The following is a 10,933-nucleotide window of genomic DNA, read 5'->3' on the forward strand; positions in this document are numbered from 1 at the left end:
CCATCCAACACACCCTGTATATTGCCAGAGTGACCAAACAACAGAACCAGCATGGTGTGGTGGTCCGCCCTTGTAATACCAGTACTTGGGAAGCTGAGACAGGAGGATCACAGGTTCATGGCCAGCCTCGGCTACTTTGTATGGCTCTCCACAATTTAGTAAGACCCTGTTTCAAAATAAAGAATAAAAAATAGGGCTAGGGGTGTAGCCGAGAGGTAGAATATCCCTGGGTTCAATGCTCAGTTCTGCAAAACAAAAACAAAACCCCAAAGCAGAATTCAGGATGCCATTTACCCAACTAAAAGTCCTCAGAGAGAACTCTCTCTGAGCATGACTCTCAGGGGCATTAGAATTTGGTCCTTCCCTACCTGGAATTCTACCCTCTCCCACCTCTGTACTTTTATACAACTAACTAACTCTCTGTCTCTCCGTCTCTTTCTCTCTCTCTATCTCCCCACCCACTACACCCCGCCTCATGTTTTCATATGGCCTGCTCTCTAGGAATGGTTTTTACATTTTAATATGGTTGGGTTCGTTTTTCATTTGTGTCTGAGGCTGCTTTGGCCCTACAATAGGAGTTGGAAAGTTGTTGCAAAGACCGTATGTGTCCTTCAAAAGTCAAAGACAGTTACCATCTGGTTCTTTAGGGGAATTTTTTTTTTTTTGACTGAAGCTCAGGACTGATCTAACTCATTCACCATTCTCCAAGTACTCTGGATATTTTTCTAAAGCTTTGGCCCATGAGGCAATATTCATAAGGATGACAGTAGAAGCTCAAAGAAAATTAAGCTTGAATCTAGCTTTATCACTTAACACCAGCACAAACTAAACAAAGTCTTTAACCTCACTAGACTGCCATTTCATATCTGTAAAACGGAGGGTACACGTTCCTTGAAGGATTTTTTTGATGACAAATGAGATTTCAGATATATGTAGCACTATTACATTATACATTTATTATTATTATTATTATTATTATTGTTATTACTATATTACTTTTCTAGTTGAAATGCCCTTTCCTATTTTATTCTCTTGGTAAAATTCTAATCATGAAAGTCTTCTGTGATTTCCACCATACTTCTTCCTCTGGCCTCTGGTTACATCTTAAAGCCACTTCTATTACTGCCTATACCTATGCTGATTTAAACATTGTGTTATGGAATTCCTTAAAGGTAGATAACATTGTCTTTCTCACTTTTCTATCTCCAATTCTTAGTACAGGGTATGGACAGGTTAAGCAATATTGGGTTAACAACTCTATAAAAGTTATACTGATGGTGTAAGAGTGAGTTACTTACAAGGATGGACTCTCAGTCCAGTGGTTTATTAATGACTTTCTCTTCTGAAACTACTTTGAAGTTTTCTTTGAGAATCTCTCTCTCTCTCTCTCTCTCTCTCTCTCTCTCTCTCTCTCTCTCTCTCTCCTACTGGGAATTGAACCCAGCTACACCCTCAGCCTTTTATTTCTTATTTTGAAAGGATCTCACTAAGTTGCTCAGGCTAGCCTTGAACTTGTGATCCTCCTGTCTCAGCCTCCCAAGTTTGGGGTAACAGGCATGCGCCACCTTGCCTGGATTTCTTTCAGGATTTCTATCAGGCCATCTACTCCCAGCACAACCTAAATTCTATCCTTGGCAATTTGCTAACTGAAATTAGTAAAGTTACATGGAAAGCATGAAAAATGAAATCAAGATTACACAGACAGTTCTTGTCTTCCTCAAATGAATTTCTCTTCCAGTCTTAGCCTGTGCCATTTGAGATGGAATTAAGAGGGCAGGGGATAGAATGAGACAGAGTCTGTTTTTACTGAGTATTGACCATGAGTCAGTTACTTTACATAAAAGATAGGATAATAACTAAAAGTATGGGCGTTAGAATTGGACCTAGTCCCTAGCCTTGACTACATTGCTATTAACAGAATGGCCTTGGACAAGTTTTCAAAATTCTTTGTCTATATCCTTTTCTAGAAATCAGTGATAATAATAGTACCTATGTCAAAGGGTGGTCCTATCGATGAGCTGAAATATTACATGTAATGTTGTTTAATGCTGTTCCTACAGTATGGTTGGTGTTCTAAAATAGTAGCTATTACTGCTATATTATTTTATCCTTGCAACAAGTCACTTAAAATTCTGAGATTCTAGAAAAAAAGAAACGGAGACTAAGAGAAAGGTGTGGGAGGGGATAAAGGGAAAGCGAGACTCACCTGATGTTACATAGCTATTAAAAGACACAATTTAGATGTCTTTCTCCCAAGATCTTTCTCCACTGGACTCTGCTGTTCCTGACCCATCCACAGGCAACACTGTGCCAGAGCTAGAGCAGGCAGTGAGCTGGTAAGAGTAACTTTCTCAGGTGCCTGGTCTTGTCCTCCGAGCCCTGTACCTATCCTTCCATCCTGGTCCCACCCTTCCTCCATACCCATGTCCTACAGTTGCCTTGAGCAGTTCCGACAGCTATATACTGGGCTACATGCTGGTCTTGCTTCAGCCACTCTCCAGCAGCTTCTGCATCTCGGCAGCTCTCTGGGAGATACACTGATTGATGTATTCATGAGGCTCATGGGTATCATGGATCAAAGAGTCCCTAAGGGTACAGCCAAATAGGATCTGTGTTACCCCAGAAGCTTTCCAATCCTGAGGGATCCCATTACCTCAGAGAAGATTTGGCAAGGAAGGAGCAATAATGATTGAAGACTATATGTTGCCTAAAGGAAACTTAAGGTTTGGGTTGTGGGGGGGAACTAGACATAATTCCAGGAGAAATGTGGAAATTAGTCCTTTAACTCAGGATTCCATTTGGACTCCTGGTGGTAAGTGCAGCAGGGAGGCCAACACCAGGACCCAAGTTTTAGCTGCTCTCTGGCCTTAATTAAACATTAACTAGGTCCTCTTAGAATGTCAGAACTTTTTCAGATCACATTTCAGAGGTGGGGAAACCAAGGCTTCGTGTCCAGAGATAATTGTGGAAAGTCACACAAGTAGACCTAGGCCTACGATCCAGGTCTCCAGATCCCATATATAATTTTTCTTCCTTTTCCAGTTATTAGTGTATCCCACAGAGGGCTAAGATAAATTAAAATCTGCCTGTGTCTCTTGCAATATCTATGCCCTCCTGATCCACTTTTAGTTCTTTTTTATGGATCTCAGGAAAATCTCTTTCCATCTTTGTCCCCACTGACTAAAGCGCTCATCGTTTGAGAAAGGTGGATGTTGTGTGGGGAATAGGGGTCAGCAAATGATGGGAGATGAGGCTGGAGAATTGATCAGGAACTAGATCTTGTAGGCAAGCCTGGAGAGTTTGTACTCTATACTGAGGACGAAAAGAAACCATTGAAATTTATTATTGAAGAGAATGACATGGTTCACTGGCATGCCAGGGCTGGCTCAGAGTGGTTCATTTCTTTCCAACTCTATGTTCAGTGACACTACATTGGTGATTTGTAATTGGCTACAGTGCAAGTATTTACACCAAAAGAATTGGCAAGTTCTACAATGCAGATATTGTTATTTTTCCCAGAGAGATGACTGCTAAATATACACCAACACGCCATTTTGCAGCTCATTGAGGGTTTTTTTGAAATATTGATGGCTAATTTGTCTAATATTACTGGAAGGGGGAAAGGCTAGTTGGTGGCTATTAAAATGGTAAAAAAAAAAAAAAAAAGTAGCTGGGCGTGGTGGCGCACGCTTGTAATCCCCGCGCTTGGGAGGCAGAGACAGGAGGATCGAGCAGGTTCGAAGCCAGTCACGCTTAAGAGACCCTGTTTCCAAAAAAAAAAAAAAAAGAGACCCTGTTTCCAAATTTTAAAAAGTATAAAATAGGTCTGGGAGTGTAGCCTGGAGGTATAAGGGCTTCCAGGAACCCCAGTACCACACACACACAAAAAAAAAAAAAAAAAAGGAAAAAAAAAAGAGAGAGATTACTAGGCTTTATTATCTAGGTATATATTGGAAAGAATTAAATGAGTTGAATGGTGACCAAGTGAATATAGGCATTAGTTATTTGGGGATAGTGGGTAGATGGTGGTACCATTAATTGAAGTGGGAAGCCCATGAAGGGTGTCAATTTGAAGTGAATGCTGATAAGTTTTCTGTAGGGCATGTTGCATTTGAGCTGTCTCTAGTTGAGATGTCAGGAAGACAGAGACATGTATGTAATATGTTCATTAATTTTAACACTATAGAGGACTAAGATTTACTATCCCAAATCCTAATATTCAAATCGAATTAGTTGTTTAATAACAGAAAACTTTAGAATTTCCCTCTATCTTATCTCTTTCTCCATCACACATGTTCTTTTTATGATGTTGAACATTAATCTAGAAACCTTCATTTTGACTCTTAAGAGTTTCAGTTGCTCTGTAGTAATTTTTAACTATATCTAGACTTAAGAGTGAGCAGCAGTGTTCTTTCAGATAATTCATACCTTCAGTTCTTTTATCCAAGAAGAACCCTTAGGTTACTTATCCAGGTTTAGGATGCCATTTATTAAAAACCCACTAATCTCTGGTGTAAATAGAATGGGTAAAAATCTTTCGACGTCCTTGAAAGATCCAATTACATAACATTTTCCAGGGAACCAAGAAGAAGATAAAACTTTGCAAGTGGGATTACATATGGCTGGGTACTAGAGAGATCATTTAAAGATTTTTATCTTTTTGTTTTTTTTTCTTTGTTTTTTATTTTTTGGTGGTACTGGGGTTCCTGGAAACCCTTCTACCTCCAGGCTACACTCTTAGAACTATTTTATATATTTTAAAATTTAGAAACAGGGTCTCTTAAGCCAGCGAGGGTGGCTTTGAACCTTCGTGATCCTCCTGTCTCTGCCTCCCAAGTGCAGGGATTACAAGCTTGCGCCACCACTCCCGGCCTCTAAACAGACATTTCTTAAAAGAAGAAATATAACTGGCCAATATATGAAAAAAAAGTTCAACATCTTTAGCAATCAGGGAAACACAAGTCAAAACGACACTGATATTTTATCTTACTCCCATTAGAATGGGCTGGAACAGTGCTGGTCAAAATGGTTCTCAGCTTCCTGCTCCCCGGTGCAAGGTATCATGAAGGGGGAAGTATCCTCAGCTAGAGTCTACTCTGGACAGATGAGATCCATGAACCCCTTGGGCTGGGTCAGTGCGATCTCTGCTGCACACCTGGGTCTCAGGAGCTCCTCTGAGAATCGCATGCAGAGGGTGGGGTAACTGATTCCCTAAGTGGAGGAGGCTTGGCAGGTCCCGTGCACCCCACCAGCCACAACTGTGGTCTTCCGAGGCCCAGTCCCTGCATCCAATCATGCATGCCTCTTCAGTCTCCTCGCCCTCTTCCGCTGGCTGCCCAAGCCACCAGACTCAAAGGGGAAGTGAGCCACTTCCATCCTTCCTCTCCCGCCCGGATCTCACTGTGTTTCTCATCTTGTAAGGCACAGCTGTGGGGAGGAGCCTTCTGTGGAGGTCACACCCAAGCTTGCTGCTTGAAACGGGGAACCCAGGAAACCACTGCGTACTCTCTTCTGCGTGCCTGCTCCAATGGCGGCTTGCCAAGGCCACACTGGGCCACAAGGTGGACAGCTGCAGGGACAGTGCCGCATATTGGCTGTGGTCTCCTGGGTTCCCCACTTCAAGCAGCAAGCTCAGGTGTGACCTCCACAGAGGGCTCCTCCCCACAGCTGTGCCTTACAAGATGAGAAACACAGAGTGCAGCTTCTCACACGCCAGCTCCCTGTGCTGCTCTGGGAGTGGTTAGATTCAGACTGCGTCTGGTTCTTCAGCTCTTTCCATGTTAGATATGCCTTCTAGGTCTGTCTGTCCGTCTCTCTCTTTCTCTCTCTCCCTTTGTTATGTCTCTCCTCTCTGCCCCCTAAGCCTGCCCCCCCTTCTCCCTTCTCCTCCTCCTCCTCCTCCTCCTCCTCCTCTTCTCCTCCTCCTCCTCCTTCTTCTCCTCCTCCTCTCCCTTCCTCCCTCCCTCCCTCCCTCCCTCCCTCTCCACTATCCCTCCATTATGCCCCTCCTCTCCTATGTCTTGGCTCTGTGGCCACAAGCTTGGTGCTAACGCACATTCTCACTCTCCATTCCGAAGACCAGAATTTCTGGGTAACTCCAATCCTCTGACTGTTCCGTACTGGACTTCCTGCAGTGAATTCCCGCAGTTCCCAACTTCTCTGAGTAGCTGTTCTCTAGCCGCAGAGAAGCTGAGAGGTGCTGCTGGCCTCTACTCTAGCATCTTGGCTCCCCAACTCAGTTGATTGATCCTGATTTCAAAGAGTTATCAATTTGTCGCCAACTAACAAGTCTTTAAACTTCAACAATACATCTAGCTAGTTATGTGTCCCTCTGTACCTTATTGTTTGTGGATACAAAAATTACTCCTGGATTTATGCATGTCTGGACCCCTGGCACATAGGGAGACAGTGATTTTTAGGATAGCAAATGCACCTTTCATCTTTTAAGTCATTCCTCAACATTCTCTACATTCTCAACATCATACTCTCTAAAAAGAGCTGTTTCTAGCATGATTATCCTGACAACAACCCCTGGACTATGAAGCTGATATTTGTGGACCTTCTAGAAGATGTGATTCACCAGGAGGAGCTGGTCCTAGTGGTCAGATCAAGCAGTGTTTGGGTATGAGCGTCTATGATATAAAATGGAATAAAACTGCTGAAACTTGCCTTAGGGAATTCTATCCTTAATGAAGCCTTATTATATATTGGAGGCCCATGACCTTTATTCCCCAAACTAATCATTAAAACAAAAATCAAGCTCCAAGGACAAAATATGCCTAGCTCTAAATAAAAAGCAATATGTTTTTCAAGTTAGATGCATTTCACTTCACTCTGAAATAAGAGATCTTCGCTCACTTTACAGCTGTCTGCCTCACAGTCTAGTTTATAAGCAAGGGCGAGATCACAGACTGCTACCTGGTCTCTGCTCCGTGTAAGGCTGAGCTCTAGCACACCATGGGATGGCAGCATTGGCTTCTGTAGGTGCACAGAGACAATATGCTCTTGGCACACACAATGGCCATCTAGCTTGATGGCAGCTGGGAACAAGTCATAAATTTTCTGGAATTCATACTCAGCATTTGGGGCTCCAGTGGCAGCAAGCTTGCTTTCATTTACCAACTCCATTATCTGTTTAGTTTCCTCTGCAGTTTCATTTCTCTTGTATTTAAGCCCCAGCGTCTGGCTTAGTGGCCTCTTCACAATCAACTTATATTTAATTGTCTGTAATGGTGCCTCTGACTTCTCCTTGCTGGCCTCCCCCTTGACCAGCATTTCCATCTTAGCTGTATGAGGAGCAGGGAGCTTGCATCCTTCAGGCATGCTTTCCACTCTTTTCTCAGGGAAGTGCAGCACCTTATGGTGCAGGAGGCTAGATTTCTGCAGGCACGTCCCCCGGGGTCCTTTGCTCACCCTGCAGAGGTCGGTGGCCCAGGTGGCAGTGCAGAGCTGGGGCCCTGGCTACAATTGCTGAGCAGGAGCTGAGAGGCTGCATCTGAGCCAGGGCTCGCTCAGCAGGACTGAGTTCAGGAGGAATGCTTGGTGATGTGATGGGGAGATTGACTTCCCTGACTTTTCCATAGAAATGGTACTATGTGGTACTTGAGAGCTGCTTCATTTTTCCAAAAAGGATGTCTCCAGCCTCAACACTGCATCAAAATGCAGTGTACATGTAGGTGGGATGTGCATTAGGGCCCAACCTTCCTTTTGTAGATTTTCTTTGTTTTCAGCCCACATCTCATTCCTCCCCTGTGTTTTGGTGCTCCAGAGCCCTGTGTTTCTCCCATTTCTCCAAGAGTAGCTCTCCAGTGTGGAAGGGATGTTATGTACCTGGCTGCACCTGTGTGTGATCTGGGCTACCTGCCAACTCCCTACTAATGCTCAATTGCAGTTCTCACACCCGGCTGTCTTGGAGTCCTAAAACTCTCTCCAGAGTTCTGGGAGGCCAGGACCAGTGCTCAGAGGCACTCCATTCAGCTTGTACAGAACTTTCTCCACCCTACCCCACCAGCTTTCTGTTCTTTAAATAGACTCACAATTTATTTAACTGTGACTCCCTGACCCCTGCTCATTGTCTCTGTTGTTGTAGATTCATACTTTTTTGTTTTTGTACTGGGTTTCAAACCTGGAAGCATTATATCTCTGAGTTACACCCGCATCCCTTTTTATTTTTTATCTTGAAAGAAGATCACTCTAAATTGCTGAAGGTCTTGCTAAGTGCTGAAGCCGGCCACAACCTGTGATCCTCCTCCCGTTTCAGCTCCCAAATTCTGCGATTACAAGTGTGCACCACCATGTCTGGCTCATACTTTAATTTTGAAATTTCGTCATTGTCTTCATTGGCATCTGGGAAGACAGAAAAGATCATTATATGCGCCCACTCTGCCATCTTTACCTGGATTCCTCACAGTGATGTATTACACGTGGGTTTGAACCAGTGGGCTTGAGCAGACATGAGAAAAGTGAGACTCAGACTGGGAAAAGCCAGTATTTAAAGTATTCATTATGTCCTAAAGCTGCCCTCATACATTTTAAGCTTGGCCTAAAAGTTTTTCCATATGTGGAGAGCTGTTTCTCACTGAACATGCAAGCACTAATCTTTGTAGAAGGGGCTGAGGCCCAGCTATTCACAAGCAGCCAACTCTCCAAACCATGTTCAAGGCAGATGTGAGCTATAACCAATCTGGCTGCCTCTGTACCTCACTGCCCTTTTCTGTAAGGCACTTTCTGCTCCTTGGCTATAAGTATAACCTGTCTGTGTAATGGAGTGGGGCATTCTATATGGCACTGTGAGTGGAACCCAGAGGCTTTCTACCTCCGGGCTATACTCCCAGACCTATTTTTTTTTAATATTTTAAAATTGGAAACAGGGTCTCGATAAGTTGTTGAGAGCCTCACTAAGTAGCTGAGGCTGGCTTTGAACCTGTGCGATCTTCCTGTCTCAGCCTCTCAAGCAGGGGGATTACAAGCGTGCGCCACCACGCCCGGCGGAGTAGGGCATTCTGAATGATTTTTTTTGTCCAAACTGCTGCCCTATTCTAGAATAGTAAAGTCTATTAGGACCTGCAAAATAAAGTTTTGTTGTAAGTTTTTTTTGGCAGGTCTGGGGATGGAACCCAGAGGCATTTGACCTCCAAGCTACACCCCCTGTCCAATTTTTTATTCTTTATTTTGAAACAGGGTCTCACTGAGTTGCAGAGGGCCTCACTAAGTAGCTGAGGCTTTCCACGAACTGCGATCCTCCGGTCACAGTCTCCCAAATGCTGGGATTACAAGTGTGCGCCACCATGCCCGGCTTTGTAATTTTAATTTTAACAAAAGCAACGTTTATTTCTCTGCATGGTACACACTTTAGGTATTCAACACAAAGCCTGACTCCATTACTGGAATACTGCTTGTGATCATCTTCTAAGTTCCACATTTTAGTTTTCTAAAGAGTGATGTCACTGTTGACCCTCAAGTGGTTCAGCCTGTGGGTGTGGAGTTCTGGATAGACCTAGAGGAAAGGATGCAAGATCAGAGAGAAGCCTGCAGGAATATAGAAGACCTGGGTTGGAGGCAGATGGATGGACTGATCTCAGAACTCACCCTCCTGATGTGTGGCAGTAGATGGCTATTTTGTCTGTTTGTTGCTTAACCCTGATTGTGAAAAGGAGATGTCAACATTTATATCAAAAGAGTCACGAGGTTGAAGGAGAGCACAAGTTTGAGGAGCTCCCCTCCCCACTGCTTACATTGGAGCCACACCTGTGAAGCCCCAGCTCCACTAAAGAGTCAGCTCAGAGAGGAGAGGTGTTGCCTTTCTTAGTGTAGCCCCAGCTCCTGGGACAGCTAGGTATCTAATACATATTTGTTGATTGAAAGAATGAGTTTGTAGAAGGAGACATACCGAGCACTGAATACAAGTGAGCAGCCTGATGCACAAATCTTACAGAAGATATACTGTGCAAATGTCACTGGGAGACATAAAACTAAGAGGCGCCCATTTATATGGCTTCCCAAGCCTCCTCATATGGAAGTTGGGGCCATTCTACCTGAACAGGTTGAGGTCCTACCAGGAGCCAGGGAATTCCTATTGGGACAATAAAGTCTCTCCTGCCCCAACCACATCACTCTGTAACTCCAGTCTAATTACTCCTTATGGTTCTATAAAACCTGGGTTTAATATTTTTGAGGTACAATTTCTTTACATGCCACCAGTGTCATGAAAGATGGCATTGTGACCAAGATTATAGTGATAAGCAGGCCTGGAGTCTTTGTAGACCTCTTGTAACTTGGACAGAAGTGGTCTTTTTATCTGCAAAACCCAGAAGGTCTGAGCAGGGCAGGCCTGGCTGGGCCAGCCACACTTGTCCTTACTCTCATGCATGCTGAACTTGCCACTAGAGGTCCTGGCAGGTCAAAGATGCACCACTCCCACATGCAAACTTTGCACCCATGGAAGCCAGCCCTTTATTCTTTAAGAAAAAGGAAGAGTGCTGAGCTAAATAACTTGTACTTTGTGATATCTTCCTAAATTGCCCAATTATCTAACATGGCGATTTCTATCTTTCCCCAACCTTCTTTACCACCCGCCTTCCCGCCTGATAAAAATTCTCTTACTGCCCAATTTCTGTTAAGGCTATTCCAAGTTCTTTTCAACAAGACCTGAATGGTGGGCTTCAATGTTTATTTTTGCATGGTCAAAATTTAGCAAAAATTCTGCAAAGTCAGTGCAACTAGAGCCTTCCACCTTGATATTGATCACCTTCAGTACTTGATTCCTCTTTCTTCATGGTCCCCAGATGATGTCTGATCACCTGGGCTGCCTTCAACAAGACCTCTCCTAGGTCAGGTTAGCCACATACCCCTGATGTTTTCTCTTAGTACTTTTCCATCTATTGACCCCACACCTTGATTCTTAGCCCCAAACTGCTATTTGTTCATGCTGTAT

This window comes from Muscardinus avellanarius, assembly GCF_963383645.1.
Source record: "Muscardinus avellanarius genome assembly, chromosome: 3".
Lineage (NCBI taxonomy): Eukaryota > Metazoa > Chordata > Mammalia > Rodentia > Gliridae > Muscardinus > Muscardinus avellanarius.